Source organism: Ornithodoros turicata, chromosome 5 (assembly GCF_037126465.1).
Source record: "Ornithodoros turicata isolate Travis chromosome 5, ASM3712646v1, whole genome shotgun sequence".
Taxonomy (NCBI): domain Eukaryota; kingdom Metazoa; phylum Arthropoda; class Arachnida; order Ixodida; family Argasidae; genus Ornithodoros; species Ornithodoros turicata.
This window is the reverse complement of record NC_088205.1, coordinates 30141841-30162286: the sequence shown is the minus strand read 5'-3', so window position 1 is coordinate 30162286 and position 20446 is coordinate 30141841. Positions and strand designations below refer to the sequence as shown.

Sequence of the window (20446 nt, the reverse complement as noted above, 5' to 3'; positions counted from 1 at the left end):
TCATATTCACAGGTTAGCACTTAACCTAGGACTTCGTGGCTTTAGAGCATTTGTCAAGAATGCTGGATAAAGTTTCGCCAAAAAGCAAGGCACAGATTCTAAACAGTGAAATACAAAGTGATAAAAAATAAATTCACAATGTACTTGATGAATACTTGAAGTACTTTGCCTAGTATTTTGTACTTTACTTGAAGTACATTTGGAATTGGGTACTTTGTACTGTACTTGAAGTACTAATGACGCCTGGTACTTGGTACTTTACTTCAAGTATGATTTTGAGGTACTTTGCCTATCACCGGAAGAGCGTAAAGTCCCAGTGTAAAGAGGTATGAGCAAACACAGAGACAAGAAGGCTCCAAGCTTTGCGATTGCGCGCAGATGCTGAAGCGCTAACTCAGTTGAGTACTAAATTACTCGTAAAAGTAACTGTTACATTAATAACTCTTAAAAGCAACCCGTTACTTTCAAGATACTTTGACCTCGCAGTTGGAATTTGCTATAAAAAAATACGAAGAGCATGAAGTTGAAATAGCATTACCAAAAACCCTTATTAGCTTGCAGGAACAACTGCTTTTCAAAATTACTATCCCATAGCCTGCCCCGGTTTAAATTTAAACATATTACCCCCAATACTGAACGGCCGCTCTACAGACGGGAACGAGTGCTCTGCAGTAGCAATAGAATTTAGTGTCCTTTTTCTCCTTATTTGTCGTTGCTTTCACCTCATAAAGAGTTATTAATATATTACGTGCCCTCCCTCGCTCCGGCTTTCGGCACGAGTCTTCTAGACCCTGTCTGATTGGGGTCTCAATGGTTTACCCGCAAACCCTTCAGGACAACACATCGCCTCATGCATACTCCCAAACCCGAGGCGCCGCACGCTACCCCGTCCCAAGAGGGACATGGATGTCCCGAATATCTCGGACGCTAAAGCATCTACAGCACAAAGCGTATTGCCGAAACAAAAGACCATCTTTCGCTCGACCTCCGAACTTAGAAAATGAGATGTTATTGAAAAGAGTATAAGTTAGATTACTTAATACAGACTTTTAGAAAAAGTTTTTGCAAGATACAAAGTTACTTGCAGAAGCATTTAAGATATGTAACTTAAATACTGTGCAAGTCTGCGCGCAACACAGGAAGCGCAGATGAGGAAGCAGAAGGGTTAGTTTGGATTAAATACCCTGGCCAGTGGCGTAGCTGGGAGGGGGAGGGGTTACAGGGATTGACTCCCCTCCCACGAAATCGTACCTTTGATAGTGCTTTTGGGAAGGGGAGACGATAGTGAAATCCTCTCCCACGTGCAAAGTTCCCGTTGAAATTCTCCCTCAATATTTTTCTGGCTACGCTACTACTCTGGAACTTGACCCCATGCGGCACCGGCTCTACTACCTGCGGGTTCCCCTCATAAGTGGGACAACGGTGAAGGCGCCATGTGGCGAATAAACGCATGCCTAATCCCATTGTTCATCCGACTGCTTCGTTGCTCAGCTATCTCCTATAAGGCAAATGTCCAAGCAGTACGGTATGATGCCGACCCACGAACCTCTCACCCTCCCTCCCGCCATGTAAGCTTTGCAAACGGCTCGTAATAACGGCATCATGCAGTATCCAACCTTCTGCGTAGAATCACGAGCACATGCATGATACGAAGACTTATCATCAATCAATCAATCAATCAGTCTTTATTTTTCCTTTCGGTTGGAAGGGGAAGCAAAAGGCCGAGGACACTTGACTGAGGCTCCCCTCCGAATTCTGCACTGTACAGCAGCAGTGAAAATATGCAAAATCACGAAACGTAAGTACAGAATTAGGGCTAAATGATTAGTTCATGTTTAAAATAAAACTAATTAGATTCTTTTTCGTCAATAATGCAGGATCCGATGCAATTCTAACATATTGATTAAAAACTGAATCCGACAGATATTGATTGTTTGCCATCGTTCGTTCTACGCAAAAGTGGCTACTGTTCTTTTCGAAATGAACAGGTAGACACTCGTTTCTCTAGATCGCATAGTTTTGAAACGCTTATACTGGTATTATTATTGTGAGTGCTTGCTGAGTAAGCCAATGTTAATTTGTACTTGTAGAACTTGGATATGAGAATGACGCTGTAATATTTATGCAGATCTGTATTATGTAAAAAACCGAAGCCAGCGACCACACTAAATGTTCTCTTTTGTAGAGCTGATATTTCGTTTATATTTCCGGTAGTAGTAGTGCCTCAGACGAGGAAGGAGTAGTTGTATCTAGAAAAAAAAAAAGAAAGAAAAAAAAGAACTGTTATCAGGGACTTTACCTCTTCTGGTAAGTAGCGATATCTCTTCAATATTCCTTTTATGCCAGCTGGTTTCTTTGTGATGTAATTTAATAATAATTGGGAGTACATTTACACGTAAGGAGAGTCAGCCTACTTGTGTGGCGACATGCTGCACGCGCCGCAGGGTATAGCACTGCGGATAATTTCGACCACCTGGGGTTCTTTTGGCGTACTCCCGAAATCTCCGACATGTGATGCAATTTGGGCGGTGAATCGCCCACCCCATCATCATCCAATGTATGTGTATGTGTGTGTGTTTGTTTCTAAGGAAAAAAAAGAGGAGAAATGTAACTCGTCTCCCGACTTGTTCTGCTACTCCTAACATAAATTATCACCCCCACACACCCCCACCCCCCCCCCCCACCCCACCCCAAAAAACTACTTCTCAGAACTACTCCTCGGAAAATATCACCCCTAAGGTTTTAGCAGAGGATACCATGTCGAGCTTTGTATTGTCATAGTAGACTATAACACTGTCAACAACAACAACAATAAATGATGACGATGAGATGGGGTGTTTCACCGCGGCTGTAACACTGTCACTAACTACGTTGTTCGGCAAAATGGCGTTGTTTTTTGTTTTTGTTCTATTGATACATGGCAAATTACAATCTGACCGTGTTTTCAAATTCTGCAGCGTATTGTTCGCTAATGATTCTATTTCTATTATCGAGTGCCCAGAAAAAGTAATGCTGTATCGTCAACGTATAAGTAGGATCTAATCTGGTGGCGCTAATAATTGTTGGAATAATGTTTATTGCGCCATTAATATGTACATATTAAAAAGCAAGGGACCCTATATACTGCCTTGTGGAACCCCCCATTTCACACATGCATGCATTATTCATTATAATTGCTTGATTACGCAAGCTTAAGTAGGATTCTATTAGATTTAGTGCAATACCTCGAATGCCGAACTATTCTAGCTTATTGACCTATATCTTATGATTCATGCAATCAAAGGCATTTTCGGAAATCTACAAAGACGCCTAAGATTATACTTTTTTTCTTCAAATTTTCTTATAATTACTTCTTTTTCTTTCAGCAAAGCTAGCCCTGTCGTTTTATTTTTCCGGAAACCATACTGCGGATCAATTATTACCAATTATTACATTATGCTTCTCTAGAAATGTCATCAAGTGAACATATATAATCTCCTTGTTATGTCTATGGATTGAATATTTATTATTTGAATTAATGCAATGCTAATTGTTAATGAGGCACCTTTCAAATTCAACAGCTAATTAAGGAGCAGAATAGATAGTTTACTTGGAGTAAATGTTAGGTTGAACAGCCATTGGTACAGGAGCAAGGGGACACCTTTAAAAAATAATTGACCTCTTTGGATATATCGTGCCAGGGAAGGACGAATGTACCGAATTAATTTCGTTGCGTCGACATAAAGATATCGCAGATAGTTGAAGATATATCTTTGTAAATTTTGTAATTTTGTAAATTCTAAGAGTGTTTAGCTGACTCATTCTAACGATGAGGAAATGCGTGTCTGGTCTAGGTACAATCTGGATTGGGTTTCAACAGAAAGAAAGAAATGATCTCGTCGTCGGAACTTATTCGACTACTCTCACACTAAACTGCCCACCCTCACTAAAATGTACTAGGAATCCACTGCGGTGCTACCTTCCCCCGCATATAACGATACTCCAGACGAGATATGCATGAAGGACATTCTCAGAAAATTGGTATCCCCAGTCCCCGCTTAATGCACATTGTTGTGCACGGATACACTAAGAAAACAGGGAGCAAGTTGGGCTTAACTAGTTACCTACATACGTAACAATTACTCCGCGTTTCAGTCTCTTTATCGTGAAATTTTACTCCGCAGCGCTGCAAATATTCCCTAAACTTCGCGTAGACTTCCGCCCATTTAGTCCCAAAAGGGAACTAAGTTAAGGGGTGTTGCACAGCACATGGAGTCCCCAGAGGGAGTAAAATTCTCATTTGTCTTAGGGTTGGTTGGTTGGCTGGCTTGGTGTAGCAGAAAAAAAAAAGAAAGAAAGGAAAACGCTAAGAAAAAGGGTGCTGTTGTGGTTAGAATATCTTACGTTATTTACAAAAAGACCACGCTAATCAGGGTTGCGCAGTTGCCACTCCGGGGTTGGAATGATTCCGGAATGATTCCAGATTTATCAGGGCCAGGAATGGAATGACGGAAACTGTCCTAGGAATGGAATGGAATTAGGCATTTGTTTCGCAGGCGGAATGGAATTAGAAGGGACTGGTCTAGGTGCCACACGGTCAAGGGCCAAATCACCTTGTTTTTTTTTTGTTTTTTTTTTGCTTTTTCCGTGATGCTGCTGATGCTGCTTTTTCCGTGATGCTGCTTTTCCCGTCAATCTGCTCTATAGCACTGCTGGGCTACCCAGCACGGTTACCGGTCCCTTTTCTTTTATTGATGGAATTAAAGGAATGGAATGGGGTTGCCAAGCCATTCCAGGAGTGGGGATTGGCCATACCTTTTCATTCCGAGGAATTGAAAGGAATGGAATTATCACAAATCTCCATTCCTCGGAATGGAATTGGAATGGAATGGGTGATCCCATTCCACAACCCTGACGCAAATTTTTCCACTACCTAGTTTAGAGCGTGTCATTAAATGGGGACTGACCACGTGTTGAAGAACTATTACTACTATTACGTACCCTCTACGGCTGTCGTATAGTGAAGCAGCTTTTTCGTTTGCCCCTTCCTACTTTTTTTTTCGGAATAGCAAGCCGGCTCTTTGCCTGGCTAACCTTTCCTTTCTTTTTTTCTTAATAAACATATCCCCCCCCCCCCCCCCACGGAGCACATTTCTTCTTCTGATTGATCGCCCGCGATGCCGTTAGCGCATCATTTGAGCAGCTATACGATCCACTGAAATCCCATAGTATTGTAGGTGAAGTTTTCTCGTTATTTATTGATGTACATAATTCTGTGTACTTGTTGTGTATGGAACGATTCAAGTAGTATTTTGATAGTAAAGCATTTTGTTCTTTTTGACCGATGCTTATCTGCTGAAAAGATGAACACCGCAGATTAACGCAGAACTAACATACAGTCTATATGTTTTTTTTGTTTTTTGCAGAGTTCATGAATGATGAGACATGTTCAGTAATTGTTCCGGAATCATGTTTCGTAATGTTTGCTCATGCCCACTACTTGTCGTGTTCTAATACTTGGTGGGTGGAAAATGTTCTTGACCTTTTTTTACGCATATAAATCTATTCATTGAAAAATCAATTTACGCCTTTCCCTCTCGTTTATCGTCTGTGTGCCTGACACTTAAGAAATTTCGTGTAACGTTTCGACGTTACGGTTTGGTAGGGTTAAATTAATCAAATTAATGCAATGAAGGTATTTATTACTTTATTTTGAATCCATCCAGGTAATCAGGTAATTAAATGAAATTAACGCGACCAAAGTAAAATCTGCTCCCAAATCCCCGTGAGCCCTTCCAGCGGAGAGGGACCCCCTAAATTGTATGTGTCCTATGTTTCTATGACCCCCTAGTGACAAATGATGCGTATCCACGGCGAAATTGTATCGCTCTACATGTGAGAAAGGGGTATCGATAGGGAGAAAGGTACCGGTCGTTAAGGTGCAACGGTGGCAAAAACGAGCGCTGTCACCGGTTGTGTGGGTGGTCATCCTCTGTCACGCAGGAGGGATTGGCGCCTGAGGACGTGATAGACGACGGTTTCTAGATATCCGGCAAGGCATGGCCAACTTGTAATCCCCTACGACTTTAAACGTGTCCAGGCCGGGGAAATGGATGATGGTCCCCATCACCTGCGTCCTGATTTATGACCTTCTCTTCCCTCAGGAAGTGGTATACTTCCCAACTTGACCGTGGCCGCTTGCCTCCTAATGAGTATAGGTTTCATTTTGACCACTTACATAAATGCATCAGGTTTCCGACACGCAGCTCTCCAACGCGGCGTTGATGTACTGCCCAAATCCTCGACGGATTTATTCGCCTTTAGGTTGCCCCATGTTTCACAGGCTTTGCGTCATCCTAGTCTATCTGACTTTAGTCTTTTTTAGGTTCGTATAGGTGCTTTGTGGAATGAGGTCTGTTCGTAGCTGCCGGAAACGCTTCGACGGGCCGTTCCATCGGTAATCTTCGTTGGTGAACAGAAAAGGGTTTTCCAACTTCTTATTTTACTTCGCTCCGTACTTCTTGCGTTCCCATGGCCATGGTCTCTTGTCGATCTGTGTGTGTGTATGCACAGAGAGTCCGCTCTGAGTATGAACAGAAAATTGGGAAGCACCTCTTTCTTCGATTCTAATGAATTGCGATGAATGTCCTACGTCACGTGGGCCACCTTGTGCTCGCTCTAGCAACCTTCTGCGACGTTGTCCTTTTACTTAATTGTGGCTAACCGACTTTTTAGTTATAGAAGTTGCCTATGCAGCTTTTTGCTGCACCTCCATTTTCATCGGAAATAACTAAAAAAGTTGGGCGCAATGACAACATCTGTTCCTCCTGGGGTGCTGATGCCGCTCCCGTTTTCAGGAAAAATGGTCGTGCCAATAGAGAACGAGGAAATTGGCCCCGAATCCCGGCACATTGGAGCTAGGTCATTTTTGCCACTGTCTCAGAAACGTGCTTTCTCCCTTGCCCTTAAATGCGAGGGAGCACAAAAGCTGCAGCCTTGTCTCCCTTGCATAGGGGCAACGGAGGAAGAGGTTGACCTCAAACAGGACTTACAGCGGACTTTGACATTTACCTGAGCTGAGTATGAGTAATCATGAAGGAGACAAAACATGGAGAAGAACAAGCCAGGCAACGGAACATTAGTACCATTTGTACAGGATGAAAGTATACTCTAAAAACAGAACTTCACCACATTGCACGCTCCTAGCCAACGACCATCCCGAGTGACATCGCTCTGCCCCCGGATTGGTTAAAAACACGTATGCAATTATGTTAATTGTCCCAAAAAGGCGTACATCCCGCGCTTTCCACAAATCGGGAGTGATAAAGGTATCATTCTGTGCAATGGTTGACCTTCACCGTGCTGTGTGGTGAAGTTCTGTTTTTAGAGTGTAGGGAGCGTAGGGCAAAGAAACAGAAAGGACCCTAAGTACACTGTTAAAACAACTTCGCCACATACCACGCTCCTCACCATTCTGAATCATATAATTCTGTCTCCTGATTTGTTGAAAACAGGAGACGTGATGATATCATTCTGAATGGTGGCTGGCTATACACTCTTTAAAATGAACTTCACCACATAGCACGGTCCTAACCAACCATCATCCCGAGTGACATTACTCTTTCCCCTGGGAGGTTCATCGCCAGAGGCGATACTCTACCCCATTGCTGGTGGGGATGTGGGGTGTAAAATACAGAGCCCCCTCACAATAACGATCGGAGTCCGATGGTGTCCAGAAATGTCAAAAGGGCTTTGAGCGCTGATCGTTGCTGGGCTGGATTGGGCCAGGGACCAAGCAATTTCGAGAGGGAGAAGTGACGAGAGTCCAGCTGACGAAGAGACTCGGACAGTGAGGTCCGGGCAGTTTGGTAGTGAGGACAACGAAGAAGAATGTGCGCCAGATCCTCTAGAGCACCACAGTGGCAGCAGGTGGGAGAGTCAACTTGTCTCAAGCGGTAACGCCACTGAGCTGTAAAGGCCACATCGAGTCGCATTCGGTGGATTAATGTAGCATCTTGACGAGAGGGGTTTCGTGGCATGCGGAAAGCGAGCGTTGGATCAACTCTGCTCAACATAGATGGGGGGAGAATGTCGGTTGTCCATTGACGGGAAGCCAGGGGTGTCACGAGGCGTCGCAGACTGGAACGACGGTCCCGTCTCAGCAGAACAATACTGGTCCGTCCCCGATACGAGAGTGCTGCTTCTGCGGCGCTGTCGGCCTGCTCATTACCCACGACGCCACAATGGCCTGGAACCCACTGGAGAACTAGCCTATGGCCTGCTGCGTAGACAGTTTGGTAAGCCATTAACACATCTGTGACCAGGGGTGCGGATGGGCCTCGTATGCCGGAATTTTCAGTAGCGTGAAGTGCAGATTTGGAGTCTGTGAAAACTGCCCATGCCCGCGGGGTAAAGTCAGCGATGTGTTGTAGAAAGAAAAGGATAGCATAGAGTTCCGCAGCTGTTGAGGAGGTTGGATGTGAAAGGCGTCGTCCTTGCACTTCGCCTTCGGATGGTATGACGAATGCAATGGTCACAAGAATGGCGGATGCCCCCCGTTTTCATCAAATCATGGGAGAGAACGTTGTCAATCGGGGTGATGGTTTGCTAGGAGCGTGCTATGCGTTACAGATGGGTTTTGAGAGTGTAAGATCTATTAGGTCAGTGTGACCTTCAGGCTTAGAACAGAACTTCGCCGCATGACCCGCTCCGAGCCAGCTATTATCCCGAATGACATCGTTCTCCCCCTGATTTGTTGAAAATGGGGAGGCGTACGCCTTTTTGGGACACTTCCGTAGTCTTAATTATCACAAAAACATGTACGCCCCGTGCTTCCCACAAATCAGGGGTGGACAAGGGTAAGGTTTTGTGCAGTGGTTTGGACTTCACCGTGTTATGTGGCGAAGTTCTGTTTTATAAGTGTAGGCTTACGTGGCATATAGTGCCTAGAATGATCGCCTTTCACGCTGAGACTGAGAGCTGACACGGGTTCGGATCCTGGCACCTGTGCTCTCTGGTTGCCTTCCCCAGACGCTGTAACGCAACTGTTGGCGCAGTTCCCTCTTAAGTCGGACCAGGACGCACGATACCCCGAGCACCATGCCGCTTGGCAATAGCGCGCGACCAACCAAAAGCATGATATATATAGCGTCTTCGACGAAGGCGTGGTATCAAGCTGGGAAAGGTAAATGGCGTTATTTCGCTTCCATATAGCTGCTTCTGGTAATGAAACTGTTCTTAGCTATACCTTCCAGTGAACATCTCTTTGAGCAAGGAGGAGAAGGCGAGCTAGCTGGTTTGCTGTTTGTGAACGAAGACAGTTCCTTGAACTTGAGGAATACCAAGAACGAAAGTACAATAGACACAAAGTCGCAGTTCATAACCAGCAAAGCACGATTAAAGTTTGTGTTTGCTGGTTGTGAGCTGCGTTTTTTTGTCTATTTTACTTTCGTCTTGGTGTTCCTCAGGAAGGTACTTTCTTCGTTCAGAAGATCCATTTCAGGTCTGTCAGACCCGCTATTTAGAGTACGCAACGCGTGCACACACAACACAAGTACCTTGACCACGGTGAAATCGTACATGTTCTCGGATTTAAAAGAAATCAGTGCAGAAGTGTCCGCATCCTCTCCAGTATACCTTGTTGAAACTCAGAGTGCAGCAACGCCATTGTGCACAACAAGACCTCCTTTTAGGGTCGCTCCCTCAGACAGACATTACGAAGTGTTGTCATGCCAAGGACGAAGAAAATTGTGGTTAGCGCGCCGTCCTCGTGCTATGTCGTGCAGAGTACTGGAGTACTGCAGAGTACTTGCATCGGAGGGATTACTTGAAGGAGCCAGCGACGGACGCATGCTGAAGATTTCACGTTACGTCTCGCATGCCGTTACGGGGCATTCAGGCCTTGAAGGAATACTAGAGCTATTTAGTGGAAAACCAGGCTGTAGAATGGAACTGGTTTGAATGACTGGTATTGATGCGTGAAGGGAAAATGAAAGCTCAGGGCGCACGACCAGGCATCGAGATTATATCAATGATGATGTAGCTCACTGAAGCTAATGGATGATATGTAGTGGATGCTACAAGGGCATAGATTCCCCACGAAAAAAAAACAAAAAAAACACAGGAAGATGATGATCCGTCGTGTTGTTCCATAATAGCTTTGCACGACGTTGGGGGGCGCTCCTAACCGTATTCTCCAGCACAATTGTGGTCGTGTAGCCGGAGGTTTGTCCGCACACAGGCATGTATCGCAACACTGCGGTTCTGAAAAATCGTGGCGTAATGATTTTCACAAAAGAAATGACGTTACCGGTGCAGCGGTAAGGCAGGAAACACGCCGAATATGACCGTAGTATGGGCGCTCTGTACACGAGGAGGGAGTAGGCGCTGCGGTCGCCGGACGAAACTTTAGTTCAACAGGCCCATAACCATTACCCGAATTCAGTATCAGCCGATAATAGAGGAACGTGGTATGCGTTTCCGTTTTCATTAACGTTACTAGCATAATTTTCGGTAATATACCGTTTCTCTTTCCATGGCCACTGACTTAACCGTTTCCTGGTCAGCTGTACGATGCCATTGAACAGGTTGTCCGACTTTCCCCGGCGAACATTTCCGTCCCGAATTCTTGCTTGTCAACGCCAACTCCCCACTGAGCCTGCATTTTGGAGAAGCACCCTGCGTAGGATATTCATCGTTTCAATGAGATCGCACGGTCCCACAGCGTGGCACACTGCCAGCTACATGCAAGGAGTGTTGAGAAGCCGCAGAGTGCGCTGGTACAGGAGTGCGGTTTGCTGTGCTCCCCGAAGAAAGGGTATTTGGGTGTCTAGGTTGAGCGCACATGTCAAGGTCTATCTGGACTGTGAGGCTGCCGAATGCTACGCTTTTCTTTTCAAGTCCTTTGGTGATGTCTACTGGGTGGGGTCGGTTATAGCGAAGCGGAGACGGCAGTGTGAATGGAGACAGACGTGCGGCTCAGTGCTCTGTGATGGGTACGGTAGCCTGATTATGCCAAGATGTTGACCTCAGCCTTCGTTATTCCTGTGATGCCATCATCGAGTCGTGATGCCATCAGAATAAAGTCGGCGTTCATGACGTCATGTATAAACGTCTGGGTAGTCCTGCATGATAACATCTTTGCTGTTATCTAGTTTTATTGCGCTCTCCTGATGCTTCCTATCCCGTGGTCTTCTGCACGCACCTTCTACAAACTACGGGCTCTTGCATAACACGCAAGTATGCAAAGAGGCGCTGACAATATTCCCCGCATCATACATGGCAGTGTCCCGGATCCTTTTTTTGTGTGTGTGTGTGTTTATTCTCTCTAGATTCGTAGCACTCAGCTGTCACGCAGCACACAGTGCAGCTTTTAAGGGTTCTAACCTACGGTACTCGTAATTTGGCATTGACCGCCATTCATTTGAAATATCCGTTAGACGGCCGGCATCTCCCGAAATACTCACGTGTCCTACACTTTGCATATCCACCGTTCTGTGGAAGAGAAGAAAAGGCGTGGGCGTCGCACGGGGCTCAGCGGGAGAGCGGGTTGTGCTTTGTGTATTTGCTGCGCCATATTTACGCGCCGCGGCGCTAAATTCGAACACGCAACCACTAATTATAGCGTAGAGTAGCCAAGCGCGTCACCGAAATAGCCGTTTCTCCTTTTCTTGGCGGCGATCCGGGCACATGGACGGAGAAGTTGACGTGAGTTGCAACCTTCTCTCTGTTACACATGGGTGTGCACTTATCAGTGGGTCTTTAGGAGACTATTTAAGAAGGTGCGTCAACTTGATCTCCCGTATTGAGAAGGCAGCCCCAATACCGCGGGTGTTAGAAAGTGTCCACTGATTTTAGGTAGCACTTGCAATCAGCAGAGCTCAAGCAGTGTTTAACATGTACACGTTTTGAGTCGGCGCAATGCTCAGAAATTGTGCACGTCGCACGACAGTGACAATCGCCCTGCATATATCGCACACACTAAGCGTGGCAGTCAGTTTGGTGACGAGGACAGAAGATGAGGATGCTAAATAACGGAGGTCTGCATGGTTGACGGTTTGTACGTGTCACGTGCCACCGGGGTACTCGTCCATCATGTATGGGCGGCTTCATTTGTCTCTTCCATTTACGCGCCCGTCAAGGGTCGGAGGATGATGCGCTGTCCGTGCAGTGACACCGACCTCCTCCTAATGGCAGCTCCCCCAATATATCACCCTAATCAGCTGCCGGAGGAATGCCTGTTTGCGTCGCTGTCTGCCATCACAACATTGCCCTGTGTCTGACGAACGTCAGGCGACCCAATATCGCTTATAGTCAGTGACACGTTTCCGAACATACGTTTCCGTGGTTCCGACTCAAGGGCCGTTGTTTGGAACGAGGAATAAGAAAAACTGCGCGTGCTTCTTTGCAGTCGACTTTGAGTAACTGCCAGAAAAAGAAAAAGACAGAGACTGAGTTATAGTTTCTTTCTCGTAACTTCTATTCACCTGTGAAAAGTTGCTGCAGCTTGCTCTATGAAATGCACTCGATTGGGTGGCTAGCATATTTTCATTGATTGATTGATTATTTAAATATTTTGTGTTGTGTGGGTATATCTAGGTTTTCCAATCTACTGACACAAAAAGAACAGAGCGCGTTGTTCTTACGCTTGCCCGGCGTAGTAGTGCTCCTCCCCATGTTTGGTAGCACGGTGGCTGCTTCTGTTCATCTCTGGTGGTATGTATGTAGGCACTTGTTTTCGCTCACGAATCTCAAGAAACCGAAGTTGCGATTTCAGCTGTCTGGTCTTCATCTTGGAGCGCAACCGCGTATGACGACGTCGTTAAACCAAAACTTGACTTTACGAGCTGGTGGAACCGGCAGTTCTTTCAGGTCACTTGCGTAGCCAGAAACTTTCTACGGAGGGGGCTCGAACCCGCGAAGGGGGAAGGGGGCTTGTGGCATCAAAAAAAGGTCCTGGCTAACCAATGTCAACGTGCACAACGCGCGTTGGCTTGGTGATCGCTAGGTCATCCCTAGCCATGGATGATCCAATCTATTGGACACTTCAGCGAATTGCTGCTACTTCACGGCCGACTTCATTTGGAGGGGGCGAGGGAGGTTTAAGCTCCCTAAACCCCTACCCTGTCGTTACGCTCCTGCTCCACGTGTCACGCGCGCGAAGTTAGATAAGAATAGTTTTAGATTAGTAGTAGGAGTAGTTATTAGTAGTATTTTAATAGTCTTTAATAGAAGAGCAATTGTACTTTTTCTTTTTCCGTGTCATACTAATATCGCACAGCTGGAATCATTCAGCGTCAATAAAGCCAGTCTAGTCTGCTTTCTTCTCTCTCTTACTCTCTCTGTTGCTTTTCTCAATTCCCTTTTCTAAGTGAGAATCGTAAGCAGTGTCGGCAATACAGCACACAAATACGGGGATATATGGTTTCCTTGCTGCTGAACACGGACGTTGTCGTATGTGAAGAACTGATTATTTTTCTTGATATCTTCTTCGTGATTTTAATACCTCGTTTTTGAAGGAAGCTTGTTTAGGTATGTCGTGTAGAGTTAAGTACTGTCAGGAGTTTCAGTAATTAATTGCATGCGCACCCTCATTTATTAATTGCATGTGTACAGTCATTTATTTTATCTGCGGTCCCCCGTTATGTAGTATGAGGTCAAGGTGGCCCGTCACCCGATTTTTTATTTGACGCTCCTAGCTTAAAGGGACCGTCCGCACCGAAGGCAAAGCTAAAAAAAAGTATCGCATAATTTCTTATGATGCTAAGAGTCACGAAATATTTCAATAAAATTCACGTACAATTATTTAAAATTAAATTCGATACCCTACCGTTTCGTTGCCATGGCGTTATTATCGGCAGCTTCCGGCTTTTGCTGTGCGCAGCGTCGAAGCTAGCGATATGAGACAAGGGTTGCTGATTACGCGTAAGCAATCTCAAAAGAGTCGTCATCCCGGTCACCTGCAACGTTCGCAAAGGTGCGCCTGTTCACAGGCACCCTGCTGTGGTTCTGGTGGCAATAAGAGCTGTCGTACCCTGTTGACTTTGAGCTAACAGAGGGCGTATCTGTTTGTCCGGAACGTATCTGTTTGTTGGGCGGAAGTTTATCCGTAACTCGATCTGTACAACAGGACCGTGCTTTTACGTAACGCTAAGTAAGTGCACGTCACTGTGTGGACCATTCCTGTATAAGATAGGCGTGGTTAGCTCGCTGAATGAGGCTCGTGCACATGACGTCGCGCGCATCGTTTGAGCCACGTGACATGGGAAAACATGGATATGCGTGACGGGCGTGCGGGCCCAATAAGGCAGCAGCGTGTGTTTTTACAATTTCCTCTCGTAATTGCACGCATTCCGCAGCAATTCACGGAATATGCTCTCCTACTGTGACTCCGGTGCGGCAATACGTTTTCCCATGTCACGTGACAAAACGTGACGTCACTGCACAAGCCTCAACACCCCTATGAAAATGAAATTAGCCTGTCTATTGACATCCTTTGGACATTATTTGGCTTCTTTAGGTTTTGTTTTGACTTTGATTTCCTATAGACAATTGCACCAATTGTCCAAACACTGGCTGTAGACGGAAGTTGGCCTTTCTTTTTCCTGAATGTCTAAAGAGGTTACACCAAAGGAAATCTATTGACTGCCTTTGGTCTTATCTTCTCTTTATTTTCAAAAGAAAACGGTCTATAGGTGGTCTAAAGAATGACAAAAAAAAAGTGTCCTAACGAAAAAAGAATAAGAAACCTCGTCTAATATGGAAGGTGGAAGTCTAACCGCAGGGTGTGGGCGTATTTGGTCTTTCTGTACAGCGTGGCACATTCAATAGCGACACCACTTTGCGCCAAAACACCCACTGACTCGATGATCGCGCGATTTTTGGCCATCAAACAGGGCAGCAGCGTCAACACATCGCTATGACGTCACGCAGTGAAGTGGGTCTACGTATACCTTAATTTGCCAGACCTTTCAGGACGTCCACCTCTGAGCATGCAGTTTCCTTCGAGAAAACAGATACCATAGGTTACTTGTCTTGCGAGCTTCCAAAAAGTCGAGTGTCCTACTTGCGTCTGTGTCACAATGAAGGGTGAGGTACCCCAGCTTAATTCGATTACACACATATCCAACACTCAAGTGAGGAATTGCTTTGAGCATTAACTCACGACAAAGATAACGCCTGTGTTTGTAACTGCTTTCGTTTTCAGACATCCAGTACGTCCACCGATAGGCAAACCTGTGCAGTGAGACGGCTATTTGCATCAATATGAACCTGCATGGCAAATTACGCACTGCAAAAATTTGACTTTCAATGGACATACTCAATGTCTCAAACAGAAAGCAGTTACAAACACATGTGTTATCTTGGTTGTGAGTTAATACCCCAAGTAATTCCTCACTTGAGAGTTGGATGTGTGTGTAATCGAATTATGCTGACGCTCCTCACCCTTCATTCTGACTCAGAGGCAAGCAGCACACTCAAGTTTGCGGAAGCTCGCAAGAGAAGTAATATATCGTATCTGTTTTCTTGTGGTACGTGTGCCAATGACGGCTATGTATTGTTTCTCAACCAACTTTCACACAACACTAACTTAACAGAATTCGAAGAGGTACGCGGTTGCCACTTTTTCACATCTGTCAATAATTTGCCAAAGCTCCGGCAATAGAAAATGTGTACCCTATATTAAGGCTTTCCTATGAGGAGAGAAAAGGCACATATTTGATAGATTTTCTCTTGAACAGATGTCTACAGAAAGTGGGTGCAGCGGGAGTAATCAAAAGAAAACCCAATGACTGTCAATAGATGTTCACAAGGCACTACAAATGTGTGTCTGTGTGAAACAACGCTTCCCGATAGCCCACCATAACAAGTATGTGATATAGAATAGTAGCCAAACTATAAATGACAGATGACTTGAAAGAGAAAATTAATGGCATAGGTTCAAATAATAATAGTCTATAGCATTTCCAAAGACAACGTGTCTATAGCCGGTCAACAGAAAAAAAAGTCTATAGACTGTCTGCACCAAATAGCTAAAGTGAGGAAAAAAAAAGAAAAACCTCTATCCAAATAAAGTCTATTGTCTGTTTGGACTTTTTGCTATATAAATTCAATAGCACGTCCATAGTTTTTTCATAAGGGCATGCCCAACATGCGGAACCCTGGGGACACGGAGCACGTGCTAGTCACCTGCCCACACTTCGACTCTAGTTGGCAAACATTGCAAAACACCTCGATAGATTAGACCATCGACTCTTCGGCGTTGAAAATGTACTGAGGAGTTAGCCACAGCGGCACCGACCACGCACGCTGTGTTCCCTGGCGCATCTCGAAGACATACGGGCTGAACTCATGTTTTAAGACGAGCTTACTGCTCGACACTCAATTACGAGTGCTCAGTGGAAACCATGCGTCATGGAGCAGCTGGTCACACCGGCACGGCCTATGTCTTCATTTTTGTTATTGCTTTTGTACATCTCTCTATCTATCCATATGTATCTCTCTAACACTCACTATTTTCGAAACCTCTCACTGCTGAGATGGCTTCATGGGACATCACGAATACGAGCTGAAATGTGCAGAGACTCCTGCCATTGTGGACAATATGCAGAAATATTATTGAACCCTGGAAAATCTCCCCCGATATGGCGTCCTTCAGCGTGCAATGCTACACTTGTAAAGCTATGGATGAATTGCAATGTGTCGAGTAGAGTAGGCCATAGATTCACATATTTGGCAAAGGTGCACTATGGACGTTGTGTCACTTTCATGGAAGACGAATGACTCATGGGGAGCCAGCTATATAGTCACTTCTTACACAAGCTGTACGCCCCTGGGGCTGTTGCAGGTACCATTGTAAGTTTTGAAGCCCACTTACGCTCCTTGGGGATGGACGAACTCTAATGGGACACTTTCTCATCCCTTCCACAAGAGCAATGGGGCAGTGTACCGCCATAGCGGCGGTGAATGACCCACCACATCATCATCATCCCATGTAAGGTCAGCCAAACGGTATTTCTTGTTGCTATTCCGCAAAACAAAAAGAAATAAAGAAAAGAAAAAGAGGAAGAAGTAAAAATAAAATTCTTCTTGGGGCTCAAACAAACGTGCACTAATTTCTGTAAATGCAAAATACTGTAAAAGCAATGTATTTAGCGGTTGTCTTATTACTTGCATCTTGCATATAACCGCTATCTTATGACTCGCTCTTTCAACAATGCTTTGTCTACTCTGCAACATTTAAATAACCCCGTATATTACGGAAAGACTAGATGAACGGCTCTATAATTCTGCGCGCCGGAGTACCTTGCGGTTCATAATGAGTTGTGTGCAGCGACTTCGTTGTTGGACAATAACTGTTGACATGAGCGGGAGGGAGCGACAGAAATTAACAGTGGTTTCACCTGTAGGTCCGCTCTAATTAGAAGCAGGTGGACAAAACGTGGGCCTAATGGCTTTTTAATTAAAAGGAGGCCGCGCGCATTTCCGATTGGCAGTACCATTGTGGATGCGTATTATATAAGATGGAAGCCCGGTTGTAGGCGTCTTTTGTTTACGCCAGCCAGGAGTGCAGGCTCTTAATTAAGAGGAAGGCAGTTCTTGTAAGGTCTCCTTTAGACGAAGCCGCCCTTGTTTGCTGATGGGAAATGCTTGTTCGCTTTTCATAGGAATAACGACGCTTTTGAAAAGGTGCGCCTCCTTTACTCCGCGCGTGCAGTTGACATGGCACGTGGAAGTATCGCGCGCACTGAGAGGAAAGGGTTCGGAACAAAAGGGTTATCCCCAACCTGAGTTAATGAACGGGTTCTTCCGGATTTTCTTGCAATTTACGGGAGATGAGACACATACTTTCCTTCGTCGGCTTCCCATGAATCCCCTACAGCTGTCACGGTATGAGGGCAAAGTGGTGGTAAAGTTGTTATTTACCGAGTTCTTTGCAAGACGATAGCGCGGCACGACGCTTTGAGAAGTTTCGGGCGTGTTGGCCAGACATCATAGGGATAAGCTCCGTCGGACGCGGGGTCTCTATTCCATGAAATTCGCGTGTCAGAAAGTGATGTGCCACGAGATGTTCTTCAACCAACTGAGAGCCTTGTACAAAACCAATAGGTATATAACGACATCCGAATGGATGCACTGTAGCACACGAGTTTCTAACTCAAAAGTTTCCGTATACGAGAAGAATATCCTTCTTGTACGGAAACTTTTTAGTTCTTGATGAAAATTTGGACAGGGTGGGGGTGTAACTGTTCGCAGTGAGGGAGTTACTTGGCAAATTCAGGGAGAAAACGGAGTAACTGACTGCGAGGAGAGTGAATAAGGAGTACAAGTGGAAAGTTACTCCCTCGTTAATCCTTCTTTTTCTCGAAGTGGGAAATGAGCGGACAGCTGTGCAGGTCGTGGTGGCTAGCGATGGCGAACGTGACACAACTTCGGTAGAGCGGTGAAAGGCGTATCCATATGTGCAGTATGTTACTATGCCTCTCCATTCATTTCTTAACATTGCGATATCCTTTCCGTATTTCTACATACTATATGTCACATTGCGTTAATGTTTTTCTTCCCGCTGTGATAAGTGGTTGAAGCGCAAAAGTGAGTCGTCTCTTCCGAGCCGTGCGGAACATTTTTAAGGGAACGGGTAGTCATTTCCCATTCATTTTCTTGAACCTGAAGCTATGGGGAAGTTTATGTCAATATGATCTTCGGCGAGGGAATGTTCCATAAACTCGGGAATGTTTCTGGCTCGATTATTTATTGTCTAGTTGTTCTTCGGACAAGAACGGGCTATTTACGCTGTCCGTCTTCCTGTCTTCCTCAAGGAGGCCCACAATGCGCAGCGCTCTCTCATTGGTCTCCGCAAACGATTTGTCAAATCATTGCGGGGGATCGTTTGAGGAGACTAGTCGGAGTCCTCTCCTCATTGGTGGGCTTCTGGAGAAGAAGGGGGAGAGGGAAAGCGTGAATTAGGGTTTCTTTCGTCACGAACGACCTATCGTCCGCTCGTTGGTGGTAACCAAGGTCGTGCTGAAGACTGGGAGGTGGTGGGTTCGAATCCTACCGCCGGCTGTGCTGTCTGAGGTTTTCCCTGGGTTTTCCGAAGACTTTCCAGACGAATGTCGGCACAGTTCCCCCTGAAGTCGGCCCAGGACGCATACTAACCCCACTGTCTCCCACTCCTTCCTGCTATCCTCTCTCCGTCTGTCCACATCTGTACGTCGCTCATAGCCACAGTTGCTTCGCGGCGCTAACACCCAATCAAAAAAAAAAAAACGAACGACCTATCGGATGAATCGCGTCCCTTTTGTGTTGGTGTCAGGGCAACGGCACATTTCATCCCGGCAAGGGAAAGTTTTGCATTTCAGGCCCCTTTACAACACTTATATCCGCTCCAAATTAGCACGGAGGTCACATTTCTGTAGAACGAAACAAGCAGGCGTTTCTTACGGGGGTGCTTCGGGACCCGCTCCATTTTGAGAAAGTCTTTCGGAGCGTCTATCACTAGAGGAGGACGCTCGTACAGTCGATTGAGGGCAGCGGAGTGAAATGTCCGCCAGTCAGTCAGTCAGTCAGCCAAGCGGGTGGAGTGGTTCGCTGCAGAAACAACAATCATAAAGCTCGGGGACTTCATTTTCCCCTCGACTGGAGCGCGCCAATAACTCTTTCCTCTCCCAGGGGGGTCTCGGGCTGGACCAGGATAAAAATACTCGCGACACGCACACGTCCAGATGCTGTCGTGGCAAGGGTTAACTGCCGCCGCCCCCGCTACTGATCCCGCTCTCACGCGGAACTACATACCTGACTGGAATATCTGCATGCACGCGCTCACATGTGTGCTTGTACTGTCTAGCGGGCCTTTAGTGATAGGTCGGTAAGAAGTCTCTATTGCAAAGACTCGTCCTGGCAGGTTGCACGTTGGTTCAAGCACTCTCCGCGGTTCCCCGTCACTAGTTGTTCCGCGACGTAAAAGCCGCGTATTATCCGATATCATTATTATCATTCTCCGTTGTTGTGTAGGCAGACCACGTTCCTCCAGAAATTTTGGTAACCGGGAGTTCATTTCATGCGGCCACCTTCAGCCCACCTCAGTCGCATTCGCATGTCTAGGCAGCATGTTTCGCTGCTATTGTTCTTTTTTTATTTGTTTTCGGGGAGGGGGATATGTTTTTTAATTGAAAGGAATGAAAAGAGGAAAGGTCAGCCAGGTTGATGCCGACTTGCTATTCCAGAAAACAAAACAAAAAATAAATACGCAAAAACAAACATTAACAGACAAAACAAGTCAGAGCAGCACAGGCGCGACATAGCACGGGGGAGGGTGGACGCAAGGCCCGAATCTTTTTCGGGGGCTTCGTGGTGATTGGAAGCAAACACTTCGCCGACGTCTCTTCCACTGCATTGTATCCATAATTCTGTTGGCGGCACCAGGCCCTGGATGTTGGTACCATGCGGGTCGCGAGTTCGTAACGTT

General features: G+C 45.8%; 1 protein-coding gene across 3 annotated transcripts in view; it reads left to right on the top strand.

The window, feature by feature from the left end:
- The window catches only part of LOC135394281 (transcription factor SOX-5-like), a 511283-nt gene that overhangs the window by 170381 nt on the left and 320456 nt on the right, over window positions 1-20446 (top strand). For 2 of the 3 annotated variants that reach the window (XM_064624956.1, XM_064624955.1), the window contains exon 1: window positions 11660-11685. The exons of the other annotated variant lie outside the window; for it this stretch is intronic. The gene's annotated coding sequence lies outside the window, so the exon portion shown is untranslated. Of the gene's footprint in view, window positions 1-11659; window positions 11686-20446 lie in introns of those variants that run through there. 3 annotated transcript variants of the gene reach the window in all.